Genomic DNA, 11,034 nt, shown 5'->3' on the forward strand with positions numbered 1-11,034 from the left:
TAGAACATCTTCTTGGCAGTGTTCGAAGGAACTCTCGTCTCCTGCAGCTGAGGGCAGACGGAGCTGAAGACAATGCTCAGGACCTAATCAAGAGCAGTTGAACTTCAAGGTCCAATCATCCTATGCAAAAGGCAGGTCCTCATAGGGAAGGCGTGAGACCCAGTGACTTGGAATGGGGGTATCTGGGTAAATGCCTTTGAGAATCTTGAACCTCTGATTCCCTTGAACTCTGTAGGTCTGCAGATGAGGGGCCACATCCTTTGCTAGGGGATAGCGCACCCCCCTCCCCCGCCCTGCTTGAAAACCCTGCAGAAGCCTCAAATGGGGCCGGTGTCCTAGAAGACATCTGAGGGAGGGGAGGGACTGGACACCAAAGGAGCTTCAGGTCCTAGCTAATGTGCTCAGGCAGGAGCCAGGGACACATTCTGGTGCTGGATCAAAGCAGGTGGAGTAGAAAGCTGTCTAAGGGAAAGTTTGTCTACATGAGAGATTCTCCCATGACTCAGGGTTTGCAAGGGCCCCAAGACCTGTGGGGATGGTTCTTGGGAGCTTGAACAAAGTGATGGCTGTCATTAAACAAAGATGCCAGAACTTCCATGGCTGACTTGAGGAGGGGGTCAAAGGTCAAACCCAGGGTGGTTGGTTAGAGGTGATGTCACAGAACTGGGCTCCTTGGTGGGGATTCTTTAATAGGAGGCAGGCAGCGGGCCTTGACCGCCAGAGGTGAAGTGGACTCAGTTACCCTAGGGGACAGCAAGGTCACGGCAGCGGCCAGCTGGTCCCTGTGTCCCTGGGGTCAGGATAGGTGAATAGCCAACAAGGTGTTCCTTACTCTAAATACCCAAAAAAGATTAGGAAAGAATGGGAAATCATAACCCTTTGACCGGTTTCCAGATCCAAAACCTGAAGGAGATGCTGGTCCCCGGCAGGAAGGATCCTGCAAAACCACAGCCAGGGTTTGGGGCACTGATGCTCCACTGCTTTTGCCCCCAAGGGCCTACAGCCATTTCCTCAGGTGGCTATAAAGTAATTGGGGAAAACGGGGTGCTCAGGGCTGGTGGACACAGAACCCACGGTGGCACTTGTACCCAGGACCCTAAAGAGCCAGCACGGTCTCCCTGCTAAAAGTAGGGACACGTTGCGGGTAGGTCAGAAACAGGATCCTGGCCCAGGCCGCCTCAAGGTGGGCCCCCTGGGCTCACAGGCCACTCCAGCGTCACTGTACCAGTCCTCCGGTGTGTCGTTGGGAAGGCCGGGTCTAGTCGCTGGCAGAAGCCTCACCTTGGCTCCTTGAGCTGCACCGTTAAGAGCTAGTAGAGTAGAAAAGACCAAGTAGAAACCCCTGCAGCCCCACACCCCCTCCCCCAGCCAAGATAAAGAATCAAAAATAATCCTATCCTGGGGAAAAGGCACAAATATCAGTGCCCCTTCAAAGACCTAAAAAGTGAAAGGCCACGGTCACTGTCAAATTCCTATTTAATCCACTGGTCTGGGGAAGAGGCACATGGATGCACCTAAGGGAACGGCCCCCAAGTGCGGGACTCTCTGCACCCCGTGCGCAGGCCACCAGAGGACACTCACTGCGGGAGAGAGGCTGGACAAGGATGTAGACCAGATGACCCAGCCAGCAGACGTCAGGCAGTCTCCAGCCTCAGCTTCCCCCGCCCCCCGACCCTGTGCAATGGACTCATGAATGGAGTCGCCACAGTGGCAGGGAGGGGGACTCTGCATGGACCCCAAAGCATGGGCTGTTGCTGCCGAAAGTCAGGCCTGCCAGCAACAGAGACGGACCCAGAGCTCCCAACACGGCACCAACCCTCGATGTGGCCAACTGATTGCGTCAGACCATCCTGATGAGGTCAACAAATCCTGACTGGGCTGACCCGGGTCTCGGGAGTGACTTTCAGATTTCTGCCCACAAGAGCACAGCCTTGAAGCACCACCATCTGACGCCTCCCAGAGCATCTCCATCCATTGTCATGGGATCCTCAATACCATAGCCTCTGACCAAGGGGCCTGCTTTATGGCAATGGAGATACACTGTGGACCCTTGACCGTGGGACCGATGGGTGTGCCAGACACCACGCCTTCCAGAAGCTGTGAGGGTAACAGAGTGGAGAGGTAGAGGGGCAGCCAACAAGGTGTTCCGAGGAATGGGACAGAACCTGGTGCCCTAGCTAAGCTGCCATCTTGGGCAAGCCACCTGCGAGGATGGAGCACGGTCCTTCCCGGATGCTCCGTACACCTTCAACCAACGGCTGTTATCTGGCGCAGTGTCTCCAACAGGCAGGATACCTGGGTCTGGGAACTGAAGGGTGGAGGTGACCAACTCGCCATCATGGCCAGCCATCACCCGTGGCCTTTTGTCCTCGCCACTTCGGGTTCCATGGCTCTAGAGGCTGGGGTGAGTTCATTCACTGTTGTCTCTATTTCTCCACCTACTAAATGGGAGATACTAAAATGTCTTGCTGTGGGGATTGAGACGACGTGTGTCAAGCTCACACCCAACGGCAACTGCTCTTGGCATCATCACTGAGTCATTCCTGGAAGAGGGTCAGGGTCAAGACAGGGAGTGGGGAGGTCTTCCCGGTGTCAGCCCCATTTCTGGCATCTTCCTCACGGCATCATCGGGAAGTACGTTTACTTGTCCACCTTAACCACATGAAGCCTACTTTTATTCTCAGGGAAAAGAAGATCGAATTCTCCTCCCCCGAAGTCCTCATTTATCCGGAAAGATGTTTTAGGTCCCAATCAGAGCTGGGCTCTGAGAAGCCAGGGGACCCTGAAACCATATCCCCTTTCCCAACTGGGAAAAGCTTTTCCTTCCTGTGCCTCCATTTTATTATCAGCAAAAGATTTCAGTAGCACTGCCAAGAACTGATATTCAGAAATAAGTATGTAAATCCTTTGTAAATGTATGCTAATTACTTATTTTTAATTATAATGTAAATAAGTAATTACTGAATAATTTTAAAGTATTTACACGGGGGTGTGTGATTTAGACACTAACTTGTTATAAGATATAAAAACTATAAATTATACAGTAATTATGGCCCAATTTACATGCTAAGGCCAAACACAATTACGTAGCAAGAAAAATATAAACAATCAGGTAATTCCACAGTAGTTACTGTGTAATAACCAAGCTGTTTTCTTCCCCCACTTGACAAAGTAGGTCTGTGCATTCACTCTAGGCTCAGGGAGGTGAGGGGGAGAATGCTTTTGGGAAGTTGAAATCACCTTGAAGGAAAGAAATCAATCACAAAATAAGAAAAAAGACACAAGCCAAGTTATTAGAGTCTCTGTCATGGGGGTTCAGAGAAAGGCCAAGGCACAGGAGGGGGCTCCAGCTGGAGCGGGCCCCATGGTCCCCTCCTGCCTCATCTGCAGCAGCCCTCATTCACACACTACACCCAGGGGAGGGAGAGTTCCCCAAACCCTCACCTCCAGGCCTTCCCACCCCTGTGCCTCAGCCTTAATCTTCTTCTCAAACTTTCTTGCCTGGCTAAGCCCATCTCACCCTTCAAGTCTTAACCTGTGATGCCTCTTCCTCCAGGAAGCCTTCCCTGACCATTCCTACCCCTCCCCCAAGATTTAGCCAGGGGCCCCTCCTGGGCCCCCACAGCCTCCCGGCCTCCCCCATCACAGCTGACCACTCTTTTGAGATGGCCTGTTTGATGGCAAAGTCTGCCTCCCCCACCAGACTGGGAGCCCCAAGAGGTCAGAGCCCAGGCCTGCCTTGTCCACCGCTGGGTCGCAAGTTAGAGGCACTTGGACTTGAGAACAAGGAGCCTGGTATCAGCAAGATCTGAGTTCAAGCCCAGTGCAGACGCTCTCCAGGATCCTTCCAGAATTATCTCAAAACCTGGGCTTCACCTACCGGAGGGAAGTGATAGGCTTGACAAGAGCCCTGGGTTCTGGGTCCGCATGCTGCCCTCAGCTGGAATAGCCCTTTGAAGGAGGTATCATTCTCCCCACTTTGCAGACAAGGCAACTGAGGCTGAGAGGCCAAGTAACTAATGGAGACACAGAGGGGGGCTGTGAAATCAGGCCTCCTCCAGTCCCAACCTGGAGCTCCTACGCCCTCTCCTCCCCCAGCTTGGGACTTGTGGACCCTGACTCCTCGGGGCATCTGAAGAGGGCAGAGGCATCCGATAGGCATCTGTGTAAGGAGAGAGGCGTTAGTCCCAGGGCCAGAGCAGCACCAGGAGATGGGGTGCCTCCCGCCACTCCCTACACCTTCTCAGAAGAGCGGGGCACGGGACTATTGACCTGGGATCCCCTAAATAGTGGTTCTTTAAGCTCTCGTCTGAATCCCCTGGGTCAGGATCTCCCAGAGAACTTGCCAAAATGAATATTCCTAGACCGCTGGAATGGATAGCCACCGGGAGGCAGGGCCCAGAACGTTCCTTTTAGCCCACACCCGCTGATGCCCTCTGAAGTGTGAGAGCCACTGCCAGAGAGGAAGTCATGACCTGAACCTGAACCCCTCTCTAAACCTGTCCGTCCTCTTACCCTTGAAAGGGGCCTCTGTAATTTGCCAATGGATCGGGTCAGAGAAATGAGGTGAGGGGGTGTGAAGTGCCCCACGGAGCTGGGCCAGCAACAGGAGGTTACCCGTGGGACCAGTGATCCCTCTATTCAACGCCTCCCATGCACCAGGACGGGCCCTCTCCCCTCTCCCCCCACCAAGGCCAGCAAGTGGGGCAGGGCCTCTGCCTGGTCCCCAAGGGGACGCTGCCCCCCACCCCGGGCTCTGGGGTGCTAGGCCAGCTGGTGACACTCTTCCTGCTCTGTGTGGAGCCCAGCATCTTCACCCCCCCGGGAGGTCCCCCACAGCCACCCCCGCCGCCCCCCCAGCAGCTGTCACACAATTTAGAGCCAGGGAGATGCAGGAATCCATATATAGATTCAGGCGCGTCTTTTCCTGCTGCTCCTGAGGCGTTGCTGTTCATTAAGCACGGTCATTAGTGAGAATTTAGGGGAACACGAGTGGGGCCCGGGGGACAGAGGGCCCTGCGGACCAGGCACGGGTCATCAGTTCCACAGGAGAAGAGGTCATCTCGGCCATCCCCCTGCCTCCAAACCAGGTGGCTGAACACTCAGAAAGTCACACGGGAAGGCCTTTCTTCTCTAATCACAAGCATAACAACCGCAGCTACTGTTTACAAGCAACCGGGACTTGAAGCTAGGGAAGGGCCTGCTCTCTCCCATCCTCACAAGGAGGCAGGCACAGAGAGGGTCAGAGATGTTGGAAGGTCACACAGCCCGAGCGCATGGACTTTAGTCCGGTCTGACTCCAGGGGCCTGCTTCTAAGCGCCCCCTTCACGTCTCCCACACCCCGGCTGGAAAGGAGCTCAGCCTGCAGTGGCCAACTCAGTCCGACGTGGCCAAAGCCAGCACCCAGGGTAGAGGAGGCTCGGCCCCGGCCAAATCCAGGAAGATTGCAATTGCCATTCCTCCAGCACCGCGACCCCTTCGTGTAGCTACTTCACAGCCCAAGAAATTCCCCAGTCCCCTGGGTAATATTTTTTTATGGCCATTGCCGGGTGCTATTCATTTTATTACACTTTTGCCTGTTATTTTTGTTGTTGGCGCATAAGCAATGTGGTCAATTCCATTTTACGTGCCCCGGCGTTCTCAGATTCATCGCCAGCCAGCGTGGCGCTGAGTGGTTACACGGTAAAGTGTTTGGCTAATAAAGTGCATAAAGCAGAGATAGGAAAATCAATGCCTTTGTTAATAACTCTGCACCATCTTTCACGCGGTCTGTCAGGCGAGGCTGCCCACTGGAGCTGGTGCCGGGGGCACCTCGCAGAGCGTCGCTGCCAGGGCAGGCGCCAGATGGCCCTGGGAAGCTGTGCCCTCTGCCCCCTGCCCTCCTGCTGCAGGAGCCAGTTCGAAAACCCTGGCAGATGCCCTCCCCGAGCCTGAGCTGGAGGCAGAGGGTGGGAAAGGAAGGGTCATTCTGGGTTCTTGGGCAAGGTGTCTGCACCTCACTGACCCTCAGCTTTCTCATCTACAGAATGGGGACAACAGTCCCTCCCTCCGAGGGCTTCTGTGAGGATGCAGGGAGAGAGCCCGTGTGACCCGCTGGGCACAGCACATGGCTTGTCGGGGCAGGGTACAAGGACACTGCTGTCCCCTGCCCCAGGCTACAGCCACCTTGGCCCTCAGGGGTGCCCCTCCATCCCCAGCCCCCAGGATGAGAAAGGTCTCTCCCGGGACGGGGCCATTAAATGAGACACGTTCTAAGATGCTGACACCACCCCTACTCAGACCCAAGAATGCAGCTGCCCTCCTGGTCCCTTATTCTCCACCAAATATTTACCTTGATTCTCACCATCACTCAGCTTCCTGCCTGGGCACCCCCAGGGTCCACCCTAAGCCCCGGCTCAAAGGCAAGACTGGCCGAAGTGAGGGGCAGAGCCCAGTCCTATTGCGGGGCAAAGCCCCCACCCCCGGGCACTGAGCCACAGTGGCTGGAGAATTTCAAGTCCTTCTCAGCCCGCCCCCACCCCCGAGGCTCTGGGCCCCTGGGCCCCAGGTTCCACAACTCCAAAATGCCAAAATGCTAAACTTTCTCCTGGGGGGTTGAGGACTGAATGAGATAAAGTTGGGTGGCCAACTCAGTCCGACGTGGCCAGAGCCTCCCCTGTGGCTCCTGGGGGCCCTGGGAGACCCTGAGGTATGTGCACAGCCCCGGGAAGAGGGAGTGTCCAGAGGGCAGGAAAGGACAGTCCAGGCTGAGGGCTTGGCTCGGGTAACCATGGCACAGAGAAGAAGAACCAGCCCATTTCTGCTCAATCACTGGGTACTTGTTGGAGGTAATAGGAGGCCCTTCCCCTCCCAAGCCTGTTTCCCTCTCTCTAAAATGGGCACTGCATCCCTCAATCCCCCTAGGTGGCTACTGGAGTGGGTTAAATAAAACACTTTATGAATATCTCAGCAGGGCCCCTCACACAGAAGACTTTGAAGGCCTTGAGTGCTGGACTAAGGAGCTGAGCCACCATCTGGGAGGTGAAGGGGGCTGTGGAAGGAGCCCGGATTCTGTGGGGGGCAGCTTCCTCAGGCCTGAGCCATCCCTCTCTCCCCAGCAACCCCCAAGGCAGTGGGAGAGGCAGAGATCCCACCATGGGGATAGACGGGGTGCTCCCCGTCAGGAGGTCCCCACAGCCAGCCTATCCCTCTAGCTGGCTCCAGCGCCCCTCCTCCCTCACCTTCTTCCCCCACCCCCGGGGAGGGAGCACAGACACAAAGCTTAATCGCAGGGCCTCCCAGCACACCAGGCCTGACACGAGGCTCGGCAAATATTGGGCTTTATTAATTTAATTTAATTAAACTTTATTAACCTTTATTAAAAATAAACCCTCATTAAAATTCTCATTCCCATATCTGGCAAAGGCAGGGGCCGGGCACTGCCTAATCTCCAGGCTCGTTAAATGTCACCTGAGGAGAGGCAAGGGCCTCCGGGGCCAGAGTCTGGGGCATGGAGCAGAGTCTGGGGAGGGAGAGGTCTGGGGAGGGGCGTGTGTGCGCGCACATGCATTCACACGCACAAGGGGGTGTTGGCAGCTAAAAGTCCAAGGTGGCTCTGGGGGGTCAATGTGGGAGGTCAGCCCCGACCTGGGAGGTCCTAAGAAGAACCTGAGAGCCTGGTGGCGGCGGGGGGGGCGGGGGGGCGAACCTCGGGATCAGCCTCCCCAATGGGGGCAGATTTGGGAAGACTTGGGGTGCTGGGCTTCACACTACACAGTAGCTGGGTCCCTAAGCAGATCTGGGAGGAAGGAGATGTTTGTTTCTATCACACTGTTATTTTTCTTAATAGCCGCGCTTGCTACTTTTAGAAAATTTGGAAAACCCAGAAAAGCACCAGAGAACATAAAATTCTCTATGAAGCCTGATGGACGCTTGTCCTCAGAGCTGGGGTGGCCATATTTATCACCCAGGCCGGGACGTTTTAAACAGTGAGAGCACGCCGCCCCCCCCCCCCCCAGCTCCGCCCATAGTACGTTCACAAACAGGCCCCATCCCTCCCCAGTGAGCGGGGAAGCTGAAACCCATTTCAACACACAAGGAAGCTAGTCCCCTATTAGGGACCTGCTGGGGCTCCCACTCCCCGACACCCAGCCAGAGCCTGGCGCCTGGGCTCATGGAGAGCTGGGAACCCGTGGAGACCCACAATGTGCTGGGCCCTGTCCTGAGCTGCACGTAGACTGTTTCCCCTACTCCCCCGCAGCCTGGGGGAGGTGAGTATACCCATTGTACGGAGGAGAAAACTGAGGCTTGGGAGGAGACTAGGCCTTCACAGTCTGGGGCAGGGCAGATTCTGGTCCGTCAGCACCTCCCTGGTAAGGGTCTGGTTCAGACCCTGGCACTCCACTCATGGTTTGGTGACTTTGGACAAATTCATTCACTCATCGGGGCGGCACACCTTGCAGGTGTGGCATCGTGATAGGAGGGCAACCCTCACAGCCGGGCCCTCGAGGGCTCACAGACTAGTGAGGGGGACAAAAACACTACTAATAAGTAATAGACACGATACTGCAAATCATGCTCAGTGCCATGAGGGGAAAGAAGGGACAGGTACAGGAGACCTCATTAGGAGTCAGGAGGTGACACTGGCGGGGAGACCTGAGCCTGTGCAAGGGTGAAGAAGGGACACAGGGGCACGGGGGACAAGTCGCCTGTGGGAGTTGCCGAGGGCAGGCTGCAGGGAGAGCTCAGGGAGACGCTGGGGAGGCCACTGCGGTGAAGGGTTCGGGTTTGACCTTGTGCATCGTGCAAATCCAGGGGTCCTGGGAGGAGGGCCAGGAAGGAGGGAGACAAAGCCCTTGGGGTGGGGGGGGGTGGCGAATGCCAGGGCTTTTGCCAGGGATGGGGGGGCAGAAGGGATCACAGTCAACAACCTTGGAGATGCTTTAGAGGCCTGATCAGATGACCTGTTCATCATTCGTTCCTCCATTCATCCCTTCACTCGTTCACCCAGCAAGTTCACCACCAGGCATGCACCAGGATAGAGTGCCACACAGGACCACCATGGTCTCAGAGAATAGTGAAGGGAGATGGGGCCTCCCACAAGCAGAGGGGAGGTCATGGCTTCTCTGAGGGAGAGACAGAAGCTCTAGAAAAATCCTGCTGGTACAAGGGCCCAAGGTGGGTACTGTGGGGGCACCACCCAGATCCCCTCAGGACCCCAGCACCCCCAGACCACAGCCGTGCCCCGTTAACGACCAGCTGACGCCCCTGTCCTCCCTGCTACCCTGCTATGGAAGCCAGGCCCCCAACCCTCAGCTAGGGACTCATAGTTAAAAACAAAAATGTTTAGGGGCGCCTGGGTGGCTCAGTTGGTTAAGCGACTGCCTTCGGCTCAGGTCATGATCCTGGAGTCCCGGGATCGAGTCCCACATCGGGCTCCCTGCTCTGCGGGGAGTCTGCTTCTCCCTCTGACCCTCTTCCCTCTCGTGCTCTCTATCTCTCATTCTCTCTCTCAAATAAATAAATAAAAATCTTTAAAAAAATATTAAAAAAACAAAACAAAACAAAAATGTTTAAAGATTTTGTCAACAGAGAGAAAACGTAGGCCTGCGCGGCCGACAGCACTCTGTAGAGCCCAGCATGATGGACATCCCACACGGGCTGCGTGTGGGGTCGGGGTCAGATCCCACAAGGCCCTGACAGAGAGGAGAGAGCCCAGGGGTGGAGGAGGCTGCCCTCCAGGCTCCCCGACACACACCCGTTCGAGGCGGGGCGCTTCGCCTGCCCTCCCCTGACAGCCTTAGATTGGCCCTCAGCACGGCGCACCTCATGGCGTCTCCAGCCCTGGGAGCCTCCATCTTCCAGACAAGAGACCCCAAGGGCACCCCCAGAACCATCTGCAGGGCTCCAGGCAGGGCAGGGGCAGGCTCCTCTTCACCATCTCAGACAGGCCGCTCGGGGACACATACCCAAGCCCCTGACACCGGTTCCCCGAGAAGGCAGGACGCCCTGGCGGTGCCCAGCAAGGCCAGGATGGCGGCAGCAGCCCCCCTCCCCGTCTTTCTGACTCCGGGCCTCGAGGGCTCTCCCTCTGCTGCTCTCTCCCCAGGTCCAAGCTTCTCTCTGCTTCTCCAAGCTCGCCCGCTGGACGTGGCTCCTCACCCTTGCAAAACGTTCACATCCTCAGCGCACCAACCAGCAGAGACAGCCGGGCAGCAGGCCCCGGGCCCAAGCTCCCAGGAGAGAACCGGATTGGCCCAGGCGGGATTAGCGGCCCAGCCGTGGTCCAATCCGCTAAGGCAAGGGGTGGGGTCAAGAGGACAAAGCTGGTGGGCAGGGTCCCCTCTGAGGGAGACCAGGGTGGTTTTCTGAGGGGCTCGTAGAAGCTCATGAGCCATGATCCCCTATTTCCACAATTCCCTGTGTTCCTCAGGTTTAACGAGGAATGAGCTCCCTGTCCCTGAAGGGGTGAGAGCCAGGCGGAGTGACCCTCTGAATGGAATTTTATTAGAATGTCTCTGGTTCTGAGACACCTTCCCCCTTCTTCTCATTGGATCCCCTCCTGGGAGGGGGAGGGGGGCACAGGAAGGAGGGCAGTGGCAGGTGGGGGAGCAGTTTTCACTGTTGACCGGAAGGCCTGGTAAGCGCCTGGGCCAGAAGGCGAGATCCCTTAGGGGCAGAGCTCAGAGGCCCGGCCAGGCACGTGCGTGTGGACAGATGCAGACATCCGGGCCACACGTGTGGACCTGAGCATCCCTGCACGGGCCAGCCCAGGAGAACAGCCACGCACGCAAGTGCACAGCGCCCCGGGGAGAGCTCTAGCTCCCCGCCGCCTTTCGCTCCGGAAGGACTTGTCCTGCTCTCAAGGCTCCGGCTCCTGCAGGAGCAGATGGGGGGTATGGGCTGTGCCATCCAGCCCTCTCAGGCCCGTTTCCTCATTTGCCCCTGGCAACACCGGCTCTCAGAGCTGGGGTCAGGATGGGGGCCATGAGGCAGCACCCTCACTGTGTGCCCCTTTCCTTGCGGAGAAGCAGACCTGGGCACGTTTGCGGAGG

This window comes from Zalophus californianus, chromosome 13, assembly GCF_009762305.2.
Source record: "Zalophus californianus isolate mZalCal1 chromosome 13, mZalCal1.pri.v2, whole genome shotgun sequence".
In the NCBI taxonomy this organism is placed as follows: domain Eukaryota; kingdom Metazoa; phylum Chordata; class Mammalia; order Carnivora; family Otariidae; genus Zalophus; species Zalophus californianus.